The 6,482-nt window shown below is 43.1% G+C and overlaps 1 pseudogene; it reads right to left on the reverse strand.

Annotated features, from left to right (window-relative positions):
• Positions 1-913: 913 nt before the first annotated feature.
• On the reverse strand, positions 914-4,079 carry LOC128527662 (uncharacterized; annotated as a pseudogene).
• Between the last annotated feature and the right edge of the window lie 2,403 nt (positions 4,080-6,482).

Here is a 6,482-nt window from a genome sequence, read left to right on the forward strand (position 1 = left end):
CCATGGGCATCTACACATACATGCACATTTGCATACTTCCTGGACATTTCCATTTATTTCTATTCAAATTCATACATTACATTGTATAGATAAGTTCTTATATATATTATATTAAAACATATTTTAAATATTTTGTTCAATTTTCTACAGCTAGGATTCTATAGCTTAACTTATTCTTATTTTATTATTCTTATTTTAATTTGAGATGTATATAATTGAATTAAGCTGTTCAAACATTTACATTACATTTAGCCATTTGACAGACAACCTTAATCAAAATGACTTACTATTAAGAAACATCTCCTGGATGCACTGGGACGCATCATCAGTGATGTTTTCCTGAGGTCATCGAGTGTTTCGGGTCTCGCAACATCATACACCCTCACCCAGTCGACCCAGCCGGGGGTGATCAGGCCCCAACTTGCGTCTCAGTAGCAGCCCACGGATCTGCCCTTTTCAAAGGTCAAGGTCCAAGTACTGGAGAAACAGATGCGTCTTGAGTCGTCGTTTAAAGACAGTCAAAGTCTCTGATGTACGGACATCTAGAGGAAGTTCATTCCACCACCTAGGTGCCAGAAAAGAAAAGAGCCTGGATGAATGCCGCCCTCGATCCCTAAAAGATGGTGGGATGAGGCGAGCAGTGCTGGAGGATCGGAGGGAACGTGGTGCAGTGCGTGGTGTAATTAGCGCAGAGAGGTAAGTGGGTGCTGGGCCATTTTTAGCTTTGTAGGCAAGCATCAGTGTTTTGAATTTGATGCGGGCAGCTACAGGAAGCCAGTGCAGGGAGCGGAGGAGTGGGGTGGTGTGGGAGAACTTGGGGAGGTTAAAAACGAGACGTGCTGCTGCATTCTGGATCAGTTGCAGAGGATGAATCGTAGACAGAGGCAGGCCTGCCAGGAGTGAGTTGCAGTAGTCATCTTCCTGCAAATCCCCTGCAGCCTACCTCTATGGGCTCGTAAAAGGTCTTCCAGCCTCCCTCCCTGCACTCCTCCACCAGTTCCTGGTACTTTGCCCTCTTCCTCTCATAGGCCTGCTCCATGTTTTCCTCCCAGGGCACTGTCAACTCCAGTATGATCAGCTGTTTTGAAGACTGAGAGGTCATGATCATATCTGGCTGGAGGGTTGTTGTTGCAATGTGCTGGGGAAACTTCAACTGTTTCCCCAGATCCACCTGCAGCTGCCAGTCAGATGCTGTGTGGAGTAGGCCTGTTGTGATCTGTTGGTGTGCCCTGGGTTTTTCTCCAGCTTTAACAAAGGAGATTGCCTTCTTCGGAGCATGTTGGTTTTTGCTAGAGCTGATGGCTGAGGCTAGACTCTCAGCAACTGCCTTGAGCACCTGGTCATGGCGCCACCGATAGCAACCATCTGCCAGGGCCTTCACGCAGCCACTGAGGAGATGTTCCAAAGAGCCTCTGCCGGAGCACAGGGGGCAGGAGGGTGTCTCACTTTTCCCCCACACATGGAGGTTTGCTGGGCTTGGTAGGGCATCGTAGACGGACTGCACCAGGAAGCGGACCCCCTGGAAGTCTGGCTGCAAGATGTTTGCCCAGGTGATCCTCCGCTGCAGTTCACTCTCCCACCTCGTCCACGCTCCCTGTTGCCGTAGTCCCACTGCCCTACTCACTCGCGCTTCCTCCACACCCGCTCTAACTTCTTCAGGTGGTGTCTTTCCTTTCCTCGGGTCTGGCTGATGAGGGTCTTTGGGAAGTAGCCCAAACCTGCTCTACCTGTTGCCACAGTGCCCAGCAGTGCCTTCTGTCTTAGATGTGACTCTGCCAGCTCCACTGCTTCCCCAGCCCTCCACTTCCTTCCTGTCCTTACCTCAATACCAGCTGCTGACACCTTGCAGTCTTTTGAGTCCCTGTACTGTAGAGCTTCCCTGGTGCGTGCCACCATAAAATCTTCTTTGAGGCCACTAAGAGGCAGCTGCAGAATGTTACTTGTTCCATACAGGGCAGCGATGGTGAGGCTGCGAGGAAGGCCCAGCCACTTTCGAAGAAAGCTGCTGATCCTCCTCTCTAGGGTCTCAACTGCTGTCATTGCGACTGTATAAATCAGGAGGGGCCACAGAATGCGGGGTAGTATTGAATGCTGGTAAATCCAGGCTTTGAACCTACCAAGCAAGCCAGACTTGTCTACCTTGGTGAGCCAGGTGCCGAGCTCTAAACTGGCCTTCTGGATGGCTGCTGAATCCTTCAGGCTGGAGTTGAACAGTTTTCCCAAGCTCTTGATGGGTTGTTCTGTGATGGTTGGGATGACAATTCCTGAGATAGAAAAACGGAACTTGTCGATCACCTTCCCCTTCCTCAGCACCATGGACCTTGATTTGGAGGGATTAAAACTCATCCTTGCCCAGCTGATGATTCTTTCGAGCCCTTGTAAGATCCACCTGCACCCTGGTACCGATGTTGTTGTTACTGTGAGGTCATCCATATAGGCTCTGATGGGGGTTGTCGCACACCAGACTTAGTCAGAGGCCCTCTGCACTCCACCTCGGCTGACTTAACCACCATATTCATGGCTACAGAAAAGAGGATAACAGAGATGGTACAGCTTGTAATTATCCCTTTCTCTATACAATGCCAGTGTGATGTTTCGGACCCAGAAGTAACTTTCATCCTGAAGTTATTATAATAATTATAATAAGAATCAGGTCCTTGATTTTTCTGGGAACATGGTGAACATGCAGAGCGAGCTCTATTAGCTGGTGTGGTATGGCCCCATAGGCGTTCGCCAGGTCCAACCACAAGACAGCTAGTTCGCCTCTGTTCTCATGGCCCTCTCTGATCAGTTGTGTTACTACTCCCATGTGTTCCAAGCAGCCAGGTGTGCCGGAGATCCCTCCTTTCTGCACTGACAGATCAATGTAGCTTTTCTTGGGGAAAAACTCGGTCAGTCTTTGTGAGACAATGCTAAAAAACACCTTCCCTTCCACGCTTAGTAGTGAGATGGATCGAAACTGACTAATATCTCTTGAGTTCTCCTCTTTGGGAATCCAAACTCCATCAGCACACTACCACTGATCAGCTACTTTCCCCCTTCTCCAAATCAGGGCACTGTCAACTCCAGTATGATCTTATTTTAATTTGAGATGTATATAATTGAATCAAGCTCTTCAAACATTTACATTACATTTAGCCATTTGACAGACAACCTTAATCAAAATGACCTACATTTTTATCCCATTATACATTGTGGGATTTGAACCTAACCCTTCCCAAACCATAGTTCAATGCCTTAACCACTAAGCTACCCCTGACCCTAACCATGCCTTGATGTCATGGGAATGACTTGAATCACAGTTGGTGGCCTTGCTATTACTCTATGATGAGCTGCAGCTTGTAGCATAACAGCCTTCTACCCAAAATGTGCTGTGTTCCCTTTGTTGAAAATGGTGATCATGCATGCCTGAATAACAAAACCACACTGTAAACCCTAATGTTGTCTTTACTTATACAATCAAGTAATGTTGACTAAATTTTGCAGTTTGGACCCATCACTTAAAAATATGAGTTCCTTTAACTTATTTACCATCAAAATGCATAAACTTAAGATTTCAAGTGTTGTGAGCTCAAAATCATGATTAATCCTTTGGGGGAAAAAACATTTTCAAAAGGTCAATTATTACAAATGTAGTCTTCTTGATTGTAAAATTCTAATACCATGTGCAAAGTTTCTCTCTTTTTTAAATCAGAAAACAAATGGCTTCAGATACAAGTTTTCACCAAAATGGGAATAAATTTAGGCTACTTATTTTTTATTTGGGAATTTTTGTTGACAAATTAACTTTAACCCATATACAAAAGTTTATATATACACACATATATTGGGGGGATTTCCCCCCTCTGGTCTATACATCCCTGCCTCTGCTGATCAAATTATTCGCAAAATGTGGTTTTTTTTTTTCACGCTTAAACCAAATATTATGACACCCCTAACTGCACAAAGTGTAGTAAACTAGCCTGTAAAATCTACAGTCAAAAGTGCTTTACCGGAAATCTAAAAAATTATAGTTTGAAAATGGCCCGTGCTTACATGCCCACAATTCGTGGTTCTTTATACATGCGGTGATTGGCCATGCAGGGAGTTCTGCCTAGCAACAAGAGAACTAATGCGCTGATTAGTCCTTCTGCCCTCGTCTGTTCTGTTGCTGACACCAAGTTTGAAGACGGACGTTTTCCTTCTATGTTCGGTAAGTAAATTATGTAGATATAAAGTAATGATTTTGAGTAAAATATGCTTATATATTGTAATACTGAAAAATATTCGTTAATTCACTTAATCATATTGTAATCGTGTATTTCGTGTAAGGCCAAGTCGTGATGGACAAAGTGCAGGACCTCCCACAGGCAATTTGTCTTCTCTTCGGTCTGATTTACATAGTAGACCTGCATTACCCAAAACCACTCGCCAACACGTTTGATTTCATCCAGCGTGTACTAATGTTAATGGGACAGAATATTCTCAAGCCTAGAGTGCAGTCTCTGGAAAACCAACTTTTTGCTTACTTTTTACCACCTTTAAAGTGACCTTATTTACATTACAGTATAGTGTTTATTGTTTTCAATAATATTGTGGCGTGGGCGGGGTGGCGGCTGACGACCAGCATGCCTTGCGGGGATGTCGGTGTGTTCACCATGTTGGGGAAGGTTGTTTGGGTTAGTGGCTTCGGCCCTGTTTGTGTGTGGGGAAGAGGTGATGTGTGAAATGTGCTCCGGTTCATGCTGAGGCTGAATTGGATGTAGGTTCCTGTGTGAATGTGCTGCTCATGCCATACATGCTGTGTGCCTAATAAAGTACTCCCAGCCATTGCATTGGGCAGCAAATAAGCGCACTCGTCTCTCCACCATCCTTTCCGGCGGAAAATTGTGACATTTTGTCAATAAAAAAATCTAAGCTTAAAAATGCTGTTCATTGTTTTATTTCAGTTCGGTGTGCACAAAGCTTGCAGTCAAATATAAGAACATTGTTTAACAGGTTTAAGTTACATTTTCATGTTGAGTTAACTTAAATATATAAGTACACTTAAAAAAAAAATATACCAAGTGAACGCAATTGTTTAAGTACATTAAATAAGTGCTCAGTTTGTTGAACTGAATGATTTAAGTACAGTCTACAAAACCGGCAAGTTAAATAAACTTAAATATGCAAGTTTTGGAAGATTCCATTACTCAATTAAATTGAGGCAACGAGTTTACTCAATCAATTTAGTCCAATTAACTTATTAGGGTTTTCAGTGCAGCAATTCTGCTCACAGGCTTACTGAAAGCATACCTCCCCCATTTACTTTAATTCTGCAGCTTTACCACATCTGACACCAGTGACTGCTGTTTGGGAAATGTGTCCTCAAGGGAGTTATTGTGGTCCTGGTGCAGCTCTTCATGTGGTTGCCACAGGAAATAGCAGAGTGGATATGATGTCACTGATCAGCATTACTCACCAATACCAATACAACACAATTGTCTAGAGACCACCTTGTGCTTTACTTGGAATTAGGTTTCACCACTTCACAGACTCCCTGTTTTGTCTCTCCATCCTTTGTGGCATCCTCCTTTATTCTACCTATCTCCACCCCTCAGAGTCAAGGGCCTCTCTTCCCTTGTGGACCACACAACTTTGGATGGAGAGGCATGGCTGGATGCATTAATGTCAGCTCCATGTAAGGAAGACACCAAGGGGAAGGGGAATTTGTCCTTTTCCTCATGGCAAGTCTTATCTATAGCGAGTTTCCACTGAAACCCTGAAGTTTTCGTTGCACTTTCGTTGGCCAAGTGAGCGCAATCGATGGTAATGTAGTGCAAGTTAGATAGATGGTAATGTAATTGCCCTTGGTGATGTGATTTTCCACAGCAATTTTTTATTATTAGAGATAAGACACACCAAAAGACTCAGGACACTTTAATTGGAATGAGGAATTGACACAATTGGTAATTATATAACGTTCATTATATTCTTATGAGGGCTATTTTGTATTGAATAAACTCCTATGCTGCCTCGTTTCTTTATTTTATAGGGCTGGCATATGTAAGCACATATGAAAGTGGTGTGTGTTGGGAACGTCAGCTGGTGAATATAATAGCCACCCCAAAATAGTTATTGTGCCTCAAACTTTCAGATAACATCTTACTAAGATATACAAAGATGCAGTGTCTTCGCACATTTCCTCAAGCACTGTGGCCGATTATTCTGTGTCGTAATCCCAAAAGAGACTGACTGATCATAGCATTGCTTTTTTCCTGAACACAAAAAGAATTGTACAAATTATTGAGCATTAAAGCAATTTCTTTCAGTCTTTTTCAATCACAAGTGGATGGGTTGGTTAAATAAATAGATGAACATTTATTAAAAACATGATTTATATAAATTAAATAAAATATCAATGCTGGCTGTAAAACAAAAAGGAAATTGCACTTGGAAAGGAGGATAGTGTTTAAATAACTACACACATCAAGTTCAGTTCAGGTTACAGTGAAACCTTGGAT

This window comes from Clarias gariepinus, chromosome 7, assembly GCF_024256425.1.
Source record: "Clarias gariepinus isolate MV-2021 ecotype Netherlands chromosome 7, CGAR_prim_01v2, whole genome shotgun sequence".
In the NCBI taxonomy this organism is placed as follows: domain Eukaryota; kingdom Metazoa; phylum Chordata; class Actinopteri; order Siluriformes; family Clariidae; genus Clarias; species Clarias gariepinus.